General features: G+C 46.3%; 1 protein-coding gene across 2 annotated transcripts in view; it reads right to left on the bottom strand.

Moving 5' to 3' along the window:
• Positions 1-21,643, bottom strand: part of Slc1a2 (solute carrier family 1 member 2) — a 130,167-nt gene that overhangs the window by 75,973 nt on the left and 32,551 nt on the right. The window contains exon 1 of one of the 2 annotated variants that reach the window (XM_041679001.1): positions 6,055-6,104. The exons of the other annotated variant lie outside the window; for it this stretch is intronic. The gene's annotated coding sequence lies outside the window, so the exon portion shown is untranslated. Of the gene's footprint in view, positions 1-6,054; positions 6,105-21,643 lie in introns of those variants that run through there. 2 annotated transcript variants of the gene reach the window in all.

Genomic DNA, 21,643 nt, shown 5'->3' with positions numbered 1-21,643 from the left:
TGTGGAGGTGAGCAGATCATTATTTTCTTATAGGCCATCCAGTCTGGCTTTTCTGGTGAGTTTCAGGCTACTGAGAAATTCTGTGCCCCACCCCAAACAAACAAACAAACACACAAATAAGGTTCCTATGGATCAGCACTTGAAGGACAAGATCAGAGGAAATCCTCTGGTCTCCACATGCACCTGAACACACAGAAACGTACATGTGTGCACACACAGAATCCTCCTCATCAGATACTGAGACGGATGCTTCTGCTCTCAACATGTGTCTCTGTGGTTTATTTGCTGTGGGTTGGGAAGGGAAGGGAAGGGAAGGGAGGGGAGGGGAGGGGAGGGGAGGGGAGGGAAGGGAAGGGAAGAAGGGAAGGGAAGTCTTGGGGTTCAGGAAACTTAGAGGCGAGCATATAAAAGGTCATTCCTGTCCAGTTCGTACTTATCTTTTCGAGCCAGTGTCAGAAGTCACACATTGGAGTGGTGGCAAATATGAACTTCATAATGTAGCTATCATACAAACCCCAGCTCTCCCACTGAACAGAACTGTGAGCGAGCCGTTCAGGGTCTCTGACTCTGTTTTCCTCCCTATGAAATGAGAGCACTGGATGGGGCGCCTGCTCCAGGGGCCGAGTATTATGCCTTGTGCCTCATAACCAAGGTCTGAGATGAATCAGGAAATCCTGACAGCTCACTCCTATTTTCATCAAGGCAGACTGATGGTCAGATCACTAGAGAACATGTTCAGGTCCTAGAGACTGAAGCAACTCTGCCTTTAATTCTGACTTTAGTTTGTTTTTCGCAAACAAAGAGCCTAGGCTACCCTCCTGCCTTGCCATGCTTTATCTTGTATGTGTGGGAGACAGACAAGCATCGCCTTCATCGACTGTCTGCCCCAAGTGCAGAATGATGCGGTGTGCTTCCTAGCTTTCCTCCTTTCAAGTCCTTACCCCAACATGCATAGGTTTACTCCAGGTTAACTGAGAAAACAGGGAGGCTGGAGTTGTGAAACTTGTTCAAGGTCAAATTTCAGAACTGGGTTGCAATCCTGGGATTCTTGGGCTGTCCCATGTTCTGTGCTGGCTTCTGATTTAAGCTAGACATGAGCCTCGAGCACCTGGGGATCTTGGCAGAGATACACACTGTGATAAGATTGCACAACTTAGAAAGTTTGGCTTAGGCAACAAGTCCTTTGATGATTGACTCCAATAGACTTGGATGACTGGTCAAGCCTGATTAGAAGATGCCTGGGCTAAGATGAGAACTTCCCTTGTGTCTGGACCTACCAGCCCCTGGAGCCATCAACTCTTAACCAGAAAATGTTAAATAAGGAATTGAAGGTTCCATTATGAAAATGTTAAATAAGGAATTGAAGGTTCCATTATTTCAGCCACACTGACCTTAACCTCCCACCCTCTGACCACATACGCAAACCAGCTAACAGAGTTTTGTTTTTGTTTTTTAGGATTCAAAGAATAACCTCAAAGTCATTTAAGTAATTCTTTAAAAATTTCATACAAGCGTGCAATGCGTTTTAATTGCAGTCACCCTCCCACTCTTCCCCAACTCCTCCCAGAGGATCCACTAAGCCCCCACACCCAATTTCATGTCTTTTTTTTAAATAAGCTACCAAGTCCAATAAAAGCTGCCTATATATTCATAGATGTGGAGTCATTCCCTAGAACATGGTCCACCTTCTCTTAAATAAAACTGACTTTCTCCCTCCCCTGGAAGCCATCAATTACCAACAGTTCTTCTGAACCCCTTTCCCTTGGCCAGCTAGAATTTTACATCTCTTTAAGTGTGGCTTTTGAACAGTGAACCGATCTTCCCACTGTCCTAATTCAACTGAAAGCAATCTGCAAACTTAGTCTTCTTCTGAGCAAGGAATAACAACAGCATGTTAACGACAGCTACCACTTATGTGGATCTGGCATTACCTCCAATAACTCAACAAAATAATTCCTATCACCAGTGCCACTTTCCAGACAAGACCTCTGAGGCTCCGGAACTTGAGTGTGTTACTTGTGATCTGGTAACTAGTAAGGGTCAGAAACAGAACCCATTCCAGAGACCCTGACTGGGAGCTGGTGCTCCATGGTCTGTGCGGGAAAAGAAATGGAAATTACCCCCCCCCCATCCCTAGGAAGGTTGGGGGGGGTAATTTCCATTTCTTCTCCATTTTTCTAGGGTGATCAGAGGCTTTTAATGTCCCTGATGGGACCTCAGGCTATAGAGTCTGTTTGAAGAACATGCCAGACAACAGAATTTTCATAACAATATAAACTTGTGTTCCCCCAGCCTTTTCAGCCTACTCAGCCCTGGTTCCAACCAAATTTTAAGCTAAAAGTTGTATGATGTGCAAACAATACTTAGTGAACCCATGAGATGGCGTGCCTTTGGAGGGTGCTAAATGAGCATTTAAAAGGCAAGATAGAAAGTTGTACATGCCCCCATGAAAAGAGGCTTCAAGGGCTAGAAAAACCAGGCAGGAGCAGATATTTGCAACCAGAGCTCACTGTGTACAGTAACTTAGAATTTTAACTGCTTTTTCTTTGTTCATTTTAACATTTAACACTTCAAAACCTTTGGTTCATATAGATTCAAACACCATAACCATCTACTGTGGTGATTCTCTTTATTACCCAAAAATAAATTCAAGTTCAAGTGCACCTTACACGCAGGGCAGTGAAGCTGAAGAGCCTTCTGCCGGGTAGGTGGGTGAGGTGGCCCTGCTTGACTTTCTCCTTTCTGTCATCTTGATGATTCAGGTAGCAAAGCTGCAGACATCCATATAAATCCTGGCAAGCAATGCACCACATCCTCCCTTCTCCACGAAGGCCCCTTTGTATCCTTCTTCCCAGGGGTCCAGAACTGCCTCCTCTTTGAAGCCCCCTGACCAGACTGCAGGTATAACTCCCCTGTCTCTGTGACTGACTCCTACTGTCCCCACTAGACAACACTCCCTATGAGGATAAATTTAGATCTTCCCCCTTACCACACAGAGCTATAAAACAAGCGTTTGATTCCCACCTTAAATGACCAGAAGTTTCTTTCAGTAGCCTCACCAAGACACAAATCGATTATTAGATGACAAAGATATGTCCTGTGGGTGGCATCCTGGAAAAAGAGACCTCCTCCTATGGATAGCAAGAGCCTAAGTCCAAGAGTGTTTTGTCAGTCATCTTTCCAGAAGTTTCTCTTCTTCCCTGAAACTGGCTCTCATCAAGGTGCAGTTTTGTAACGAGCTGCCCCAGCTAGGGGAAGAGACGCTTTGGTGATTACCAGTCAGGAACACTGCTAATCATAGCTGCCTCGCAACTGAGACTATCTGGGCCCAAGGGCAAATAGTGCCAAGCAGAGAGATTCTAGTGGGGCAGAAATCAAGGGAAGCAGAAGGCATAATGAACCCTACAGAACTCCTCAGACCCCCATCTTATCACTGACCCCCCCCAATCATACATCTGTAACTCTGCACCGTCTACTGAGGTACTTTGCCATCTTCAATTTGCACACAACTATGTGCCAGAAGACTGGAAACACCAGATATCTTCAGAGAATAGTTTCTGATTCTAAGATACATACTTTCCTCTTGGTTAAACATTTCTGAAAATGGAATGTATCTTATAATTTATGTGATTTTCCTAAAAAGAACTGATGGTATAAAACTTATGGAAACTCTTATAAATAATTATACATTAGGATCCAAGAAGCATGTCGCTGAAGACACGCTGACATAGAAATAAATACAAATCAGTGATTGAGTGTGACATAGCATTTCCAAGAATCAAACAAACGCAAGGCTTCAAAGAAGGTTCCCTCTCTGTTGGCTGCTTTGGCCAGTGTGAGCTCACATCCTCTACTCGGTTGGTAGAATGGCTTAAAGGGCAGACATTGCCTTCGGCATGAAAGAGACCTATGACCAGAGGACTGTGGATGGCACTGACCATGGCAGGCACTGTCAGGACTGCAGTGTCCTGGAGCCCTGATCTTGCTCCTCCTGTATTCCCATCCAGTCACCCCAAGCCTCCTCTGTCTTTTTTCTCCCATAACTAACACCAATCCAGGTGATCAGTCCATGGTCATAATGAGCGACCCAGAAAGACATGCACCCGGGAGTTCTGTCTGCCAGTTGCTTCCTTTACTGCAAACAGCAGGGGTCCAGATTCGGCTTCTGAGTGGGTCTGGTAAAAGACACACACACTTGCACACCAGCTGATTTGTTTCCTTGGACAAGTAGGTCACAACAAGAAGTCACTATCTTATGTCATTCAGAAAGAGGGAGCACTACCCATTCTGGGTTATATGTTCTTTGCTTTTTAAATAAAATACAGTATTTTGATAATTTTTTTTACTAAAAATAGTAAACATTACTTAATTTCTTAGCAAGCTTAATAAACATTTATTTAAGCCAATCTAATTAACTTACTTTTAAGTCCCTAGTAAGACAGCAAGTGGCTTAAACAATTCAAGAGTATAGCTTCCTGCAAGCAGGCACATTTGTCACTGTGGATAGCAAGTCTAACTGGACTTGCACTCTCTGGGAATTGGTAGGGAGTATTTTAAATCGCATCCACGGGCCTAGGAACACAAGGCTTATTTTGCAAATACGGTGCATGCATATACCAAAAATGGCATACAAACAAAGACAAGCACTTTCGATGCTAGCTATGCATCAAGAAGACTAGGAAACCACCCAGTTCAGTCTGGGAAAAGGTTAAGCAGGTGACAGGGAAAGAGTGAAGCGCAGAGCCATGAGGACAGCATTTGTTATCCACGTTTCCATGTGGCAACCGACTCTAGTGTGTTTGAAACTCCGAGCACGGAGCATATCTAGTACACTGTCGACCCGATTTAAGAGCGGTCATAAGAATAAGGCCCAAGGCTAGCATGGGGTTTAGGATAAGACTATCTAGCAAAATGGTCTAAGTTCATTTTCATTAAAATAAAATGTGAGACAACCTTAAAAGCGGGCACAAGAGCAAAACTGGAGAACACAACCCCAATTGTCTGCTTGTATATTATGACAGAAGAGGATGCGCCTGGAGGTTTTGAATGGCATGGTCCCCATCCAAAGCTACGATATAACCCTTGCTCAGAATCCATGTGGTTCTTTTTGGTTTCCTGAGCCACTGCTGTCAGTGGTTTCTGTTTCATCAATGCCTTTTTAAAAAACGACTTTCTTGGACTTCTGAAGCTATAAACCAACATGTTAAAAAAAAAAAGGACAATGTTGTCCTAATTACAGTGATCCCCCTAAAACTGTGCTAAGAGCCTAGTAGAGATGGGTGGCGGAAGCAGGGAAGCCCAGCCATTTTCTTTGTGCATCTGGAAGAGGAGGGGTAACCTGAAAAGGAGCGGAGGGACTAAGGTGGGCTGCTGATTCTTGGAACATCCACACTGTGTTGTAGGCAGTTAAAGGCGCACATTCTACAAGGTTCCAAAAGTATCTTCAGACAAGATACTTCATGGATTTGGCAACGCTAGGAAGATACCTTTTCACCACCAAAACCAAGTTAGATGAGAAAGCCATGGGTGACTGTTTGGTCAAAGTGCCAGCTTTCCCAACTCACCACAGAGCATCTCACAGGCTTGTGAGTTAGGAGTCTCTGTTAAAGAGGGAGAGCTCCAGGTGGAAAGAAGAACATCAGTAGACAAGATTCAGGCCCAACAGACAAACGTTCATTGAAAAGTGTGTCATGAGATGCCTGGCCCATCATAGCACACAAAGGTTTGGAGACTTCCATGTCTGACACACCATCCAGAGACGTTTGGGAGGCACAGATCGTGCAGCCCCCCGTCATCGTTTCACTCACAGAGCCTCTCCTTTCTAAGCAAGGTCTGCTTGGCTGTAGGAGGCAGATGTTGCCAAGGGCCAGCAATGGGTCTCGCACATCTGTAATAGCACACCCTCCCTCCCATCCATCTTCTTCCCCTTCCTTCTATCCACCCTCTCTTCCATCCTTCCTTCTCGTCGTTTCCATTTTCTGGGTGTACAGTCCTTCTTCCCTTCTCATTCCCACTCACAGCCCACCCACGCCACGCTCACCCCAGCTGTCTGACCTGACTACTTGCTCAGCTGCAGGAATCCACTGGCTTCCAAGTTCTGGGATGAACTCAGCTGTCCATCCCCAGGGTGAAAACGGGTATTTTAAAGCTTACCTAGCCAGTGCTTTGATGTCAAAGAAGTCACATGCTGTCTTATTGATGGCTGTCATTTGGCTCGAGCCCCCAAGGTTGCTAGGTGTTTGTTTGTATATTGCATAACATGCAAGAATTGAAGTCCTCATGGGGACCAGTTGGGGCCTTTGATGTCCCTCTCTGCTTTGTGAGAAAGAGTCAAAGTTATCTCCCTTGTAGACCCTGTGGGTTTCCATGGGCTATCCCACAGTTCGGCAGCTGGCTTCTGAGTCCAGCAAAGTCACTTAAGCCCTAGCAATGTCACCAAACATTTTATTTCTTCAACATACTCCTTCCGAGTAGCATCATGTAGGCAAGACCCCAAAGCCATGCTCACTTGACTTTTAACCCTGACCTAGAATCTCCACATCAGTGTCGAGGACTAGTCCAGCATCTGAACCTCTCTAGGTTTCCATTCTCAGTGGTCCAGGGTTTCATTTACTCAGTTGATTTTGCCCTTGTAAGGGATTTTGCCTTCATATCCTTCTCTTATAAGAGCACTTTCCCCCAGACTGTGTCCCTCTGAGTCCTACTAGCACCTTCAAGTGTCCTTTGATCTAAAGAAGGAGCCTCTGAAAGGCTGGAAAGAGATGTGTACCCTGCGTGATAATGTGAAACTGGAGGTCAAATGTTCTGAAAAGATCCACTGTGAAAAAACTTACCTAGGAGCTGGGGAAGAGGCCCAAGAGGTATGGCACTCGCCACACAAGTGCAGGGATCTGAGACTACCCATGCAGAGCTGGATGTGGTGGTGCCTGTCCTAATCAGAATGTTCCTATGGTGAGATGGGAGGTAAGGACAGTAGGGTCCCCAGAAGCTCTAGGGCTAGCTATCCGGTGAATGCGGTTGCAAACAAGAGGCCCTGCCTCAAACAAGGAGGAAGGGTTTCCATGAAGGTACTGTGGCATATTAGTGCACATATGCACACACACAAAAATGTAGAAAGAAAGAGAGAGGGGGAAGGAGGAAAGGAGTGGAGAGGATGAGCAGGGAAGTGGAAGGGAGAAAGGGATGGACAGAGACTCTTTCAGCTTCACCTCATTTGGCTCCCAAGGTCACAGAGACCCAGAGTTCACCTACATACTTTATGAAAGAACTGAACATATCCTAAGCCGATGAGCACACTCTCTAACATGGCACATGGCTGGCCTCTTGAGCCACAAGAGAACACCTCTTGGCATTGCTCCCGTAATCTCTGGCAAGCATTCCAAACTGTACTTGGGCAATGTTTCAGGTTCAGAGAGAAGCCACTGCAATGATCTACATAGTGAAATGCAGTCTTATCACAGAGAAGATACTGGAAGGATTTACCAGAGCGGGCAGGAGTCCAGCTGTCACACGTGACTTTGATATGGCACGGGGAACAGAGCCTCTGTTTCTGTCTAGAGGCACCCAAGCTGGAGATATCTGCCCCGGGATGTGGACAGCATGGACATTTCACAGATGAGCTCATGTGTCTATCCCCCATACCAGGGTAAGCCTCCAAAGGGTCCCCTGAGGTCCCCGTCTCACAGCTAGTCCTCATATATGTGTCACTGTTTCATAGTGTATGTCCGGCCTCACTTTGGGGCATTTCAGTCCCAATCCAAGAATTGCACAGGCAATATTGTGTCTGAGAAAGAAAGGTGCCTAGCTTGCCTCCCAGTCACAGCTATAAAGAGACATGGCAGGATAATCTGAATTAGTGTGGGTGGTGACGTCTGTTGGCGTGCCACCCAAGACTCATTCAGCTCTCCCTTTGACACTCATGAGCTGCATGACCTTGGGCAAATTGTCTTAAGAGCACTAAATTTCAAACGCCTCATTCACACAAGGAGTATTTCTGGTAATAATAACACATGGTGCTGTGGTAGAAAATAATCAGCTGGTATATACAGAAATATCTGGAAGAGAACACGGGACACACTGTGACCACTACCACCACATTTAGTATGTATTTGATCATTTCAGAAATATTTCTTGGACAAGAATATTCCCATTCTATGCTAAACCCTTAATTCCCATCTGGCATTTTGCTTCTGAGGATTGCTGCTGGAATCACAGCAGAGGCATGACAGACTGGACTTTCTGCTCCAGGCCTCTTGGAAGCTTGATTCCACCCATATCTAGCCACAGCCTCTCCATCCTCTTTAGCTGACATTCATCACTTGTGGCCATTGATGCTAGCTGACCACCATGGAAGGCTTCCTATGTGCTAGACACATTGAAAGTACTTTCCAGGTATCTGGCTTCTTTAAATCTTTTCATGTCTGTAAGTGGTGACTACTGTATTCCCATTCACAGAAAAAAAAAAGAAAGAAAAGAAAAGGCCCGGAGAGGCTGGGTAACTCTACTGGTTTGCAGTAGGCCAAGGGAGACTCTGAGCCTGACGTTGAACTTGTGTTGCGCTATTACAACCCTTCCCTTATTGGGAAGGTGTGCTGCCTCCCCAGACTAGGGGGCAGGTGCAGCATGGGTAAGAAGAAAACATGGACGGTGGAGGAGGCAGGAGTGGGAAGGCGAGGGAGGGAAAAGAAGTCATCTCTGGGAATGTGCAGAGATGAGAGCTGGTTAAGGGATTAGGCAGGCATCGCCCAAACAGAACTGAGTAGCACCCAGATTCTGCCCTGGAGGACAGAGCCAGCCTGCTGCCCACCATGCAGGTCTGAGCGGGAGGCGGTCAGCAATCTGACAATGAGGGAAATGACAAGAACAGGGAACACCTGGAACTTGGACAAGTTGCTAAGAACAACTCACTCACGGCAAAGGGGTCTCTAGTGTGCAGTTTGTCAGAGATACTCTTGAGACTAACAGACAGATTGTGGACCCCTCCAAGAGATGGGCTTCTAGGATATGGGTTCCTCAGGATTCTGCTAACTAATCTGGCCATCTGGGAATGATGGACAGGACTGAACTTGAAAGTAGATGCTTTATAGGAATTGCTCACAATGCACAGAAAGAAAGGAACTTGCCCCAAACACACTTTGCTGGTCAGGTTTCAAGTCAGGGTTGGAGCTGAAGCAGGAAGAAAATCATGTACTTACTGAACAGATGTCCCCACCTGCTTTTTTTTCATCCCTTCCCATCCCAAGCTATGGAGGAAGCAGGGCTGCAAGGCTGCACAAGGCCAGCAAGACCATGGTGCCTAGGAGCTCTGTTTCTCTTTCCCCAGCCACTTTCTGAGTATGGCCACTGTGGATGTAAAGGTATGTGGGCTTTGCAACTCTCAGTCCTTGAAACAGCCCTTTGAGGTGGACATCACAAAGAGCTGTTGAGACCAAGCCTAACACAAGACACCACCAAGGTGGTATAGTCTCATTATGCAGGTACAACAAAACTGAATAGTCCTTCTGTATATGTGTTGCTCTTATTGGTTAATGGATAAAGAAGCTACCTTAGCCTGTGATAGGGTAGAGTACAACTAGGTGGGGAAAACTAAACTGAATGCTGCGAGAAAGAAGGCAGAGTCACAGAAGTCATGTAGCCGCCACCACAGACAGATCTGCCGGAACCTTTCCAGTAAGACACAGCCTTGTGGTGATGCACAGAATAATAGAGATGAGTTAGGTTAGGATATAAGAGCTAGCTATAAATACACTTAAGCTATGGGTCAAACAGTGTTGAAATTAGTATAATTTCTGTGTGATTATTTTGGGCCTGAGCTGCCAGGGATGAACAAGTGACCTACAAAAATTGGCAAGCCAACATGGTCAACTATATCCATGTAAAACCTGAGAAAGCTTAAACAGGAAGTCTAGACACAAAAGAACAGAGTTAAGCATAACCTTTTGGTAGCATTATTTTCTCAGGTGGACTCTGTCTGCTAGAAGCAAGCAGATGCATGATTTTTTTTTTTTAAAGAGAAGGCTTCCTGACTCAGCGGTAGCAGCAGAAATTGCATGGCTCCTTTAAGAAGGCTTCCTGGTTCACTAGCACAAACAGCTCTGACTCTTTCAGAGGTCCATTTAAATGGGGTCTGTGAGCAGAGTGCTACAACTTGTTTAATGGCAACATAGCCCTGTTGTGTGTGCCTAAAAGTGGGGCAATGTGCATGGCTCTCAGAGGCAGTGAACATGCTTATGCCATGTTAGACTGGGCAGAGCAAGCAAACAGGGCCGTGTTGGCCCTAGCCATGCCTGCTTAGCAAAACAACAACAACAAAAAAAAAAACCAACCAAACAAACAAACAAACAAAAAAAACCCAAAAGGTGCTTCTGGTCAGAAAATAATTACAGATACACAATAAAGACAGATTCAGATAAAGACCTCTACATGGGTCACAGTGTGGGATAAATGTACATAGGCTTGAGAGAGAGGAAAAAAGAATATAAACAGTTATAAAAAGAAGTAAATGGTTTAAAAAATGGTAAAGTCTATAAAGAGACATGGTACCAATAGTCATAGATTAAAGGAGTACAGAAAATAATCCACATAAAGATGGCATATACACAGAGAGTTTGGATTATGTATACTATTATGTTTTCTTTAAAATATTTGGCTGTGAAGGAGCTAAGTACAGAGAGACATTTCACTGTACAGGCTGCTAAGCCAAGCCAACATATATACTTCAAAGGTGTCATGACTTCAATCTTTGGGTCTAAGGATTTGTTGCTTTGGAAAAGGGGTTCTTCTTTTGTTCCTACAAAGGATGAGAACCTGTGGAATTCTTCCAGATTAATGTGGTTTGCTGGACCAAGATCCCCCCTGAAAGGTCACCATTAACACCCCTCCCCAAATTTCTTCACCTAACAAAAATCAGGAAGCAGTTTGGAGAGAACTCCACTCAAATTCCCAAATATTGTTTATAAATGTTTGTTTGCATTTAAAAGGGAATATGCTATAGAGATGGATTCTTTGCATTGGTATGGATCTTGGTCTATTGATTCAAATTTAAGGTCAATTTTGTTATACTGTATACATGTATTCCGGCTCTTGATTAAGGTATTGTGTTTGTGCAGCTCATTTAAAAGTGTAATGTATAATTAAGAAATACAGGTTAATAGATAGTCATCTATAATAGTCAAGCTTGTAGTTATGTTAGTTAGGTTTTCTAGATATATAGAGATCTATTTCAGTTAGAACAAACAAGTGGCCTCCTATAGCAAGCAGCAACAAAAAAAAAATTTGTGATCTCTATTTCACAGGTGACATCACTGAGGCAGAGACCTGTGGAACCAGAAAGCATATCCTGTTCCCTTTGCACAACTCACACATCAAACATTGGTGAGACAGGAAACAATACCCACAAAGGTCATTTCCCTTGGTTCCCTTAGAAATCATGGGGCAAAGACATGCTTGACCTCTTGGGCTGGGATCTGGCAGAAACTCTAACTCTAAGCACCTCCAAGCCCTTGACATTGTTCCTACTTCGTCATTCGGAAGACAGTGTAGCAAGGTTACAGACAGCCCTATAGTCAGACAGTGTGTATATAGGAAAGCTAAGGCAGCACACCCCACACCAGCTGTGTAGTACCTCAAGTCTCCCACCACCAAAGATTGCATTCAGCTTAGCATAGATTTCTGGGCCTTGGTTGTTAATAGAGAGAAGTATTCAGAAGTATTAGAGGCAAGGAATGCTAAGCATCATACAAAGCATAGATAAGCCCCACCCCTAGGTCTACATGGCCACTCCCTCTCCCCCCTGAAGAGCTCTCAGCACTTAATACCTCATAGTTCATGCTATCTGAAGAAATTCCCTTCATGTTCAAATGTTTTCTGTATCTCTATGGAGGATAGCATGTCCCTAAACACATGTTTTGCCAATAAAATGTCCGCAATCTCAAGCCTTCAGTGTTTCTGCCATATTGCACCAATGACCACAGGTCAGCAGTCACCTGCTGGCATCTCTAACTGACTTCACCTAGGGCCCATCAGAAGTGAGAATAAGGCCAGTCTGCCTGTGTTCACACAGCCTGATGCACTGCAGAGTTGGCACTCCCAAAACAGCTTCAACATTAACCAAGCAAGCCTAGACTTGTCAACACAAAGCCCAGGGTGATCCAGAGCTCTGTGGCCCATCTGTCTCAGCTGCTGGTCCTTCTCTGGCTCACCCCCCCCACTTCATTATTGGGGTTTCCTGCAAATAAGCTAAGTGAGCTCAGATTCTTGTCTTAGAACCTCTAGGAAATCAAATAAACACAGAAGTCACCCCTGTCTACTTCCAAGCAGAAGCTTTAAAAGTCTTCCCATACTTCTGTCTTCTCTCTTTGGTTCTCTGTTATAAGAGGCACCCAGGAAGGAGCTACTTCTTGGTATGGATTCCATTCCTAGAATACACATTCAAAACCTGAAGTTCACATTTCAGTTGCTGGGATCCAATGAAATTGGGGGAAGTTTGCTCCTGCAGCATAGCCCGGTGGAGTCTGACTGATGCAGAACCTCTTACTCTTTCAGAACCTGTCTAGCTGGCTGTAGTAGACCCAGGCAGCTTATCTTCCAACTGACACTCTCTACAGTGAGCACTGGACAGCACAGCCCTGTTAGAAAAGGGGCTTTGGAGACAGCCTTCTCCCCTCTGTCTCTGCGGACTCTTTCTGTAACTCAAGGTGTCCCGTGCAATGGTGAGGCACTGGGGAACTGTCTGCAGGCTGGGCAATCTGACTTTGAGCTAGCATGTCTACCGTGACTCAGTTTATACTTCACAGCATGATAATGCGGTCCACTTACTACTATGGGAAGAGACTACAATGCTGGGGCTAGGGTAGAAAGGAGCAGAGGAAGCCACCCCAAAGCTGCCCTCCACACTGTCATCATGGGCAAGTCCCTACCTCCCCACAGTCCCGAGGCAGGCTCTGACCCCAGAGCCCATCCCAGCGGCATGACTCAGACTCTGTGGTTCAGTGAAGACAGAAATGAATGTCCACTTCTCCTGTCCCTGCTTGAGCCATCAGCTTGACTAACACAGTTTCAGGGGAACGGTTAGTTTACCTCGTCCACAAATGGCTCATTTCTTTGAACAAAAGAGAAGTGGGAGTGACATTGTTGGCTCCCCACGACCTTGACATGAGTTGAGTGTGAGCCACAGATTCTGCACCGACTGGGAGCCTACCAAAGGCCATCTTACACACAAGTACAGCCTTTCCAACCCCATGTTGTAGTTAGTGTCAGAGCCACCTCAGCTGCTATTCCTCCAGAGGGGACGACACAAACTGCATTCCAAGGGACAGCTTTGCATTGCCTCTGTCATGAAAAGCCAGTCTGTCCTGCCATGACTACAACAGGAAAATAAAGATAACAGAAAATATTTGTGTTCAGACTGGCTACATATTCTTATTTGCTGGATGTAACAGCATGTTAGCAGGATTTGATCTTTTCGTGATCAGAAGGATCAAGAGAAACAAAAGGCAAGTGCTCTCAGCATGCGATATGACTTTGAAAGTTCCTCATGAGGGCACCTCAACCTCCTTGTGTTCTTCTGACATCAGCTGTCACTCACCAGGGCAGCCCTTTCACACTCAGGGTGGTGGTATTGTGTCCACAGATCCTTAAACAAGGATCGTTGAGAAACCAACAGCACCAGCCTTACAGCCTGCCCCTTGCAGACCTTCATCCTGTTCTCCTACCTTCCACGTGTGTGACTTTGTCAAAGTCGCTAAGCCTCTCTGAGCATTTTCCTTGCCTGAAAAACTGGGATGACTATGGCGCCCAATTATCATGTGAAGGCCTTCAAAAATTTCTTGGCCAACAGTCCTGTTTAGTTAGTTATGGCTGTCATTACTATTTAGTACCATCAAGTGCTTTTGGTGTGTATGTGTTTCTATCCATGCATGCGTTGTGTGTGTGTGTGTGTGTGTGTGTGTGTGTGTGTGTGTGTGTGTGTGGTTGCATGTGCACACATGCAATACATGCCTATGCAGGGCAGAATCAACATGTCTTCTATCACTCTGCACCTCATTTTTTGAGTCAGGATCTCTCATTGAAGCTGCAGCTTACTGATTGGCTACACTAGCCCGCTAGTGAGCCCCGGGAATCCTTTTGGCTTTGCTTGATCAGCCCTGAGATTACAAGGGTGCATGGCCTTACCAGGACTTCTATATGGGTGCTGGAAATTTAAAGTAATGTATTCATGCTTCTGCAGCAAGGACTTCCATCACCACCGAGCCCTCTCATCAGCCCCATGCTGGGTATGACGACACCCAGTCTATAGCTGACCAATGAGAAAGCCAATTAAGCAGTCTGTCCAAATCATATCCTCTCACTTCTCCCACTCCACTAGGCTACTTCCTTAAGTGGCAGCAAAGGTTGCCACTGACATGTTAAGTTGGGTATTGTTATTCCAGTCCTGCATCTTTCCTAACTCTGTGGGCCTGCTTCCCTATGCCACACGACGGCACAAAGGATGCGGGCACATGGCTGCAGGCAAGCCGTCTGGGTAGGTTCAGGTGCAGTTGGGATGTATGTGCTATGCCTTTGGTCCCATCGTGGGCAGGTTGCCCTGTAAACTACAGATCTGTGGAGGAAGTGAGAGAGGGCAGTAGGTCCTGGACCACTTGGGGGAGGACCAGAGCCCTGCTGCACATCTCTTGGTAGAATGGATGCAAACAGAATTGGTGCCTCATGCTTTTATTTTTAATGTTCCCACCTGCGGCTCACCAGCTGCAGCAAACACATTAAAAAAGCACAGCGTAGCGCGCTACAGTTCTTGCTCACACTCCTTTCAGCATTTCTTTTCCAAGGCAGGGCAGCAATTTTTTACCTCACTCCGTGACTCTGCGATCTACAGTGTTCACAATTAAGAACCAGGCAGTTGAGTTAGAACAAGAAAAAAAATGGTTAAAAAATAAACAAACAAAACCCCATAATGTTTAAGTTCATTTATCATTTTATACGGTGCTGTATCCATAGCTCTTCTGGGGCGCATGTGGCACACAGGCTACGGGCGGGACACACTGATGACAAGGTGTGCTCTGGATAGGAAGTTCTTGACCGGAAGTGTCAGTGAGGAGTTTACCTCTTAGTGGTACTCAGTGAGCAGCCACAGGGTTGGCCCAAGACGTTTCTATGTCTACAGAAGATGCAGTTGGAGAAAAGCTGGGTCAGGGGCTGGGGAGCTGGCTCGGCATGGGAAAAGGACTTGCTACACAGTATAAGGGCATGAATTCTGAACCACAGGACCCATCGAAAAGCTGGGAATGGCAGTGATTGTCTATAACTTAAATACTCGGGGTCGGGCAGAGATAAGTGGATTCTACAAGCAATCTGACACAACCAAAGTGAGCTTCCGGTTCTGTGAGATCCCCTCTCTCTGTTTCTGTCTCTGTCTCTCTCTCTGTCTCTCTCTCTCTCTCTCTGTCTCTGTCTCTCTGTCTCTGTCTCTCTCTCTCTCTCACACACACACACACACAAACACACACACACACAGTGGAGCACCACAAAGGGAGACACCCAACCCTTGACCTCTTGGTACACATACAACCAGATTAGGAGAAAAATGGCAATTCTTTGGTATGTCTAAAATGATCTCAAAATAAAATAGTTAAGTGTTTAAAAACAGAGATGCCAAATGACAGCAAGAACCAAACCACTGCTGTTGTCAATTTATGAACTTACATGTTTATCTTTGAAATTATAAACAAATTATATTTCTTCCACTTACATAAGTGCACATCTTGATTTAACTTTAAGTCTGTTTTAATTTGAGACTGATATTTTTGGAAGCTGGCAGCGCTTACGCTGAGCCAGTCGGATCTGCCTCAGCAGGACAGACCCTCTCACGTGCCTCATGGTGCCGTTCTGTCCTGTCCCTCGTTTTGACTCACATTTCCAGCAAACCTATGTAACTGCTACAGGTCAATGGAGCTGTGGGGAAAGGCAGGAGAAAGGTCTCTTATAGGCAGAGAGAGGCTTCGAGGAGTGCAGCACTAGTATAAATACTGGAACAGGTGGACAGAGACGCCAGGATCCTGATGGGGTCAGGAAAGCTGCAATGCGGAAGGCTAAGGGAATAGAGGGGGCACCAGTGTTTACACTCTGATGTGACATGAGACATGTTGGAGGAGTAAGTTAGCTCATGAGTTCATTCATCACAGCCCTAGGAGAAAGGACCATCTTCATCATTCCTACACCACATACCGGGCTGCACAAGTCAGCAACAGAGCCCAGGTACAGCACAGAAACTGTAAATTTCTTCAATTTCTCTCTTTTTTTTTTTCAACCAACATAAGACACAATACTTCTGTCACTCATCCTCTGAGATGTCTTCAAGGCTGAGTGAGTTGGGAATGAAACAGGCTAGGACCACAGAGCACACAGTAGGTGTCAGACAGAGCACACAGTGGGTGTCAGACAGAGCACACAGTAGTTGTCAGACAGAGCACACAGTGGGTGTCAGACAGAGCACACAGTGAGGGTCAGACAGAGCACACAGTGGGTGTCAGACAGAGCACACAGTGAGGGTCAGACAGAGCACACAATGGGTGTCGAGCACACAGTGAGGGTCAGACAGAGCACACAATGGGTGTCGAGCACACAGTGAGGGTCAGACAGAGCACACAATGGGTGTCGAGCACACAGTGAGGGTCAGACAGAGCACACAATGGGTGTCGAGCACACAGTGAGGGTCAGACAGAGCACACAGTAGGTGTCAGACAGAGCACACAGTGAGGGTCAGACAGAGTACACAGTGGGTGTCAGACAGAGCACACAGTAGGCGTCAGACAGAGCACACAGTGGGTGTCAGACATAGCACACAGTAGGTGTCAGGAAGAGCACACAGTGGGTGTCAGAGCACACAGTGGGTGTCAGACAGAGCACACAGTGAGGGTCAGACAGAGCATACAGTGGGTGTCAGACATAGCACACAGTGGTGTCAGACAGAGCACACAGTAGGCGTCAGACAGGGCACACAGTGGGTGTCTGACAGAGCACACAATGGGCCTCAGAGCACACAGGGTTGTCAGAACACAGGGGTGTCAGGTGTCAGCATGCACTGGATCATGAGAAAGAGGAGGTGAAGAGATGAGCATGGAGTCCCTGAGGCTCAGAAGGGCCAGCTGTTTCTCCGGTGCTACACTCACTGCTAAGTGGCCAACCCTCGACACTGCCGCTCTCCTGCTGACACCCTCACAAGTGCAGAGTCACAAACTGAAAGGACCATCACACAGGGCCCAGAACCTGAACCTCTAACAGCCTCTGGGGAGGAACCCTCCAAGGCAGGCCTGTGGGCACACAGAGGGATGGATTTGACCATTGCCCAGGTCCTGCTGTCCAGTTTGCCAATCAGTTCAGACTGTAAACAAGCAGAAGGCCTTTCTTTATTTGACTCTGTTCTGACCCTGAGTCACCCATCTGAGATACCTACATGTTCTAACTTTCCAGGTGTGTGGGGGGAGGGCTGGAAACACCATTTCTTTCTTTCTAGTGCGGGTTTTCTTTAAGATGATCTCTGATCAGTTTCAAGCAGCCACTGCTAAATGTGGAACACGTGTATGTGCACATGACAGGCAAGCAGAATGAGCATTGTACAGAATGTGGACGCTTGTTTATAAGTTTTAAGATAGAATAGAGACACACTAAGCCAGGCAAGTGCCCATTAGTTCAAATTCAAGCCTTCACCTGATCTTATATTTGAAGATATGATCAGTAGCACCACAGCCTTCCATTCCAAGAGCCCATTCTCTGCTCAGAACTCCAAATTTTAAATAGTAACAGAATGCACAACAGATGTAGGAGAAGGCAGAACCCCAGGCCCTGTGAGGCAGGCTCACGCCTGCGGCTGGATGCCTCCACAAGGCTTCCCTTAGGGACCCGTTACTCCGGAACGTTGTTTGGGTGATGGCTCCCAGAACGGCGGGGGACCTTGGCTCCTGGGAAGCCTTTCGCTCTGCAGCCCCACCAGAGGCAGAAGAAAGCCCAAGGGAACATGGCTGTAGGCCATTCCAACCAGAAGCAACTGGGCTCACGTCACTAAACCCAGCCCTCCCAGAGAACTCAGCCTTTGCACTGACATCAGCAGTCCAAGCGTAAGAGAAACGCTGGACACCCATGCCCCTCCTTTTCATGAAAACTGAGATCAACCAACACAAAATTAAACCATTTCTAATGCGCTGACGCAAGGGTCCGAAGACTAACAATTCTATTCCTCTTTAACGTATAACAGAATCTCTCAAATGATTAAATCTCGGGCCTCACACTCAAGTCTCCTCAAAGAACTAAGAGCAAAAGAGGAGGATGTCTCCAAACGTACAACCCATGGCTGTCTTCAATTAAACTCTATTAAAAACCAAGTCTGGATGAGTGCAGTTGGAAAGGGCACTCAGCCAACCGACCTGATTTTAGCTCGGAGAAGGAGAAGGCAAACAGAAAAGTGTGACTATAAAACCTACTGTCTGTGGGTTAAATGTGCTAAAATGTACGCTGCACAGGGAAGCAACCTGGCACGCGGGAAGTGCTTTGTAAAGGCTAGCCCCTTCTGTTGCTCCTGCTGTCACTGTTAAAATGAGGTAAAGCTAGACCCTTCTCTTGCTGTCACTGTTATGATGAGGTAAAGGCTAGACCTTTCTGCTACTGTCACTGTTATAATGAGGTAAAGGCTAGACCCTTCTGTTGCTGTCACTGTTATGATGAGGTAAAGGCTAGACCTTTCTGCTACTGTCACTGTTATAATGAGGTAAAGGCTAGACCCTTCTGTTGCTGCTGCTTTTACTGTTATGATGAAGCAAAGGCTGGACCCTTCTGTTATTGTTGCTGTTACTGTTATGATGTGGTTGTCTTAATTCACAAACCTTCTAAATTCTTTGCCACATTTAGGCAATGCAGATTAAATAGACAATACACTGCTGCTTTTTCTTTTTTTCTTTTCTTTTCTGTCTTTCTTTCTTTCATATTCATAAGCTCCTGAGAAAGAAACTCCCACCCACAAAGAGACACACACCCCTGCCTCTGCCCTCCTCCTTGGGCGCGACCACCTAGCAATTTGGAAGCTCAGATGACTTCACTTGAGGCTTGAAAAGGTGCCAAAGGCTCTCCATGAGAACAAGCCTAGGGAGACAGCCATTCGACTGAATTTTCCAATGAGAAGCATATGTCCAGGGTACGCACATACTCTTCCCCTCACGTATGGAAGGAAACAACGCAAAGTACATCTTGTCCCAAGGACTGACTCAGCTTATCCTCTGAGGCTTAGCTTTTTCATTTAAATCCGGGGATCCTGCCATCAACAGGCCAAGGGAAAGACTGTTCTGAGACCAACTTCTGGGCAATCTATTAATCGAGTCGCAATTACCAATGGAAGACATGGAAGTTAGGTGAAGCCCAGGCATCCTCCGACTCGGTAAGAAGTCACTGCCCCTGTGTCTCCTGTCTCTGACCATCTCTCTAGCAACATCAAGTCAGTTCCATTCATTCAGCCAAAGCTGTGACCTGCATGCTCTCACCAGTAGGGTTCATTATATTGTTAAACAGACACAAGGTGATTCCAAACAGTCTAGGAAAGGTCAGATCTGTTATGAGTTACATATTTCCATAACCTAGCTGATCATGTCATGCAATCCCTTGGCAAGCTCTTGAAAACCCCCAAGAGCACACGGTCTTGATAAGACAACCCACAGCAAGCAGCCTCTCTGACTGTAGCTGTTCAGCACGGGATGCCAAGACATGGACCTCTTCAGACACAGAAGAGAGGCACACGCTTGAATGTGGAAGACCCTGGCTCCCTGTGTGGTTCAACTCTACTGGGTTTGGATTTTTCTTTGTTTTGGAAGAATAACACTGGGTCGTGGCCCTGGTCGGCATGCACACTAACCTTCTCTGAATGATGTAGTCCTTAGGCCTCTTCATGAACACATGCAGGAGGGTTTGTCTAGGTGATTTCTTGGTAAGGAGTTTTAGTTTAAATCCCAGCTAATCTGCGCTGCTGCTCTGATCTCTTGACATATCTTAGTTCACGTCTACAGAGAGCAGCAAGTCAGGGCAAACAAACAGTTATCCGTTTCCCTCATTTCCTCTCTTCCACCAGCTGCCCCCTTGTCTCCAGCCCCGCGTCAACGGGGTCCTGGCAGAATCCAAAACCCAACCCAGGGAGGAGATGGATGAGCCAGTGGCTGTCCCTGCAGAGCCAGTGCTAAAGCGGCTTAGTGGCTGAGTGTCCGTCCCCAACGCCGGCACGCCCTGCTTGTTTTCAGTGCTCTGGGTATTTTTAGCATCTGTAGGGAAAAGCTAAGCCACACAGGGCGGCTGTTATGCCACTAATGACACCCTGAGCTCCAAGAACCAGCAGTCCTTGCAAGCGCTGAGGCTTCAGGTGTGAGAAAACAACACTTCGTTGAAAAACCACACCCACGAGGAGGTGGAGGAGGGAAAGGAGCTGATAAATTCAGCTGGAATGAGCTTTGGTGAGAGTTACCTAACTATGAGAATTTTCAAGATTGTAGTAGCCACACATATTTCTCCTCTTCCTCTCTTTTGTTTTCTCTTTCTTCCCTTCTTCCCTTCTTCCCTTCCTCCCTTCCTCCCTCCCTCCCTCCCTTCCTTCCTTCTTCCCTTCCTCCCTTTCTCCCTCCCTCCCTCCTTCCTTCCTTCCTTCCTTCCTTCCTTCCTTCCTTCCTTCCCTCCTATTCCTTTCCCTTCCCTTCCCTTTTGTCTTTTCCACACCTCTTTGGAGAACTACCTATCTCTTTGTGCTCCACAAAAGTACATACAATAATTCACATCTAGCCAATCAGAGTGAGCTTTTCCTCCCTGGTCACACCTTGAAAAGATGAAACTGGAGTTCTCCAACGAGACTCTTCCCTGGGGCCCCTTCTGGGAGCATCAGGAAAGAGACAGTTTTCATTGCTGGGATTGACTGTGAAGGCGCCAGATGCCTTGAACTGTCAGGACCCATGGCTGCCTGAAACAAAGATAACTCAGAAGCAAACCCAACTAAGAGACTCAGAAACTCATATCAGCTCCCGGGCCTGCTGTATCTAATCCGGCAGAATCCCTGGACACCTCAGTTACGTCAGCTGATAAGGTTTCCTCCTCTTTCCTTTAGGAGTGCCACCAAGAATACTTGAGGAAAACTGTACAGGGATGTCATTAAATGTCAACTTTTAAAAACTTTATAACAGAGAAACTATAAGTAACCCACAAATCTGTCCACTGACATCCACTGTGTTGTGTCAGGGGCCCCTAAATTGCTTTATCTCCTAGAGGAAGTAGGAGATTCTTTAACCTCCTCCTTTGCACTTCTAGAAAAGAATAGGCCCCATAGTTGTCTTTCCAAGGGAAGCTAACATCCCTGATGGCCTTGAGGTTCTGCGTGCAGTGAGTGAACACGGGACTCTTCACGGAGGAGAGATGCTTATGATGACGAGTATAACGGTATAACTGATGACAGGGGCCTGCACCCAGCAGCCTACAAACTCACATCCTCAAGGTTAAAAGTACTCACCGCAACCCTATGAAGCGTGCATCTCAATGGGCCAATTTCACAGATGGAGACACTGGAGCTCAGGACTGATCGATCGACTTGTGCAAGACGGCAACAACTGAGATGGGAATCCAGCTTCCAGTT

Source organism: Microtus oregoni, unplaced genomic scaffold (genome assembly GCF_018167655.1).
Source record: "Microtus oregoni isolate MIOR12 unplaced genomic scaffold, Mior012 000031F_ref0000149, whole genome shotgun sequence".
Classification (NCBI taxonomy): domain Eukaryota; kingdom Metazoa; phylum Chordata; class Mammalia; order Rodentia; family Cricetidae; genus Microtus; species Microtus oregoni.
This window is presented reverse-complemented; position numbering and strand designations above follow the sequence as displayed.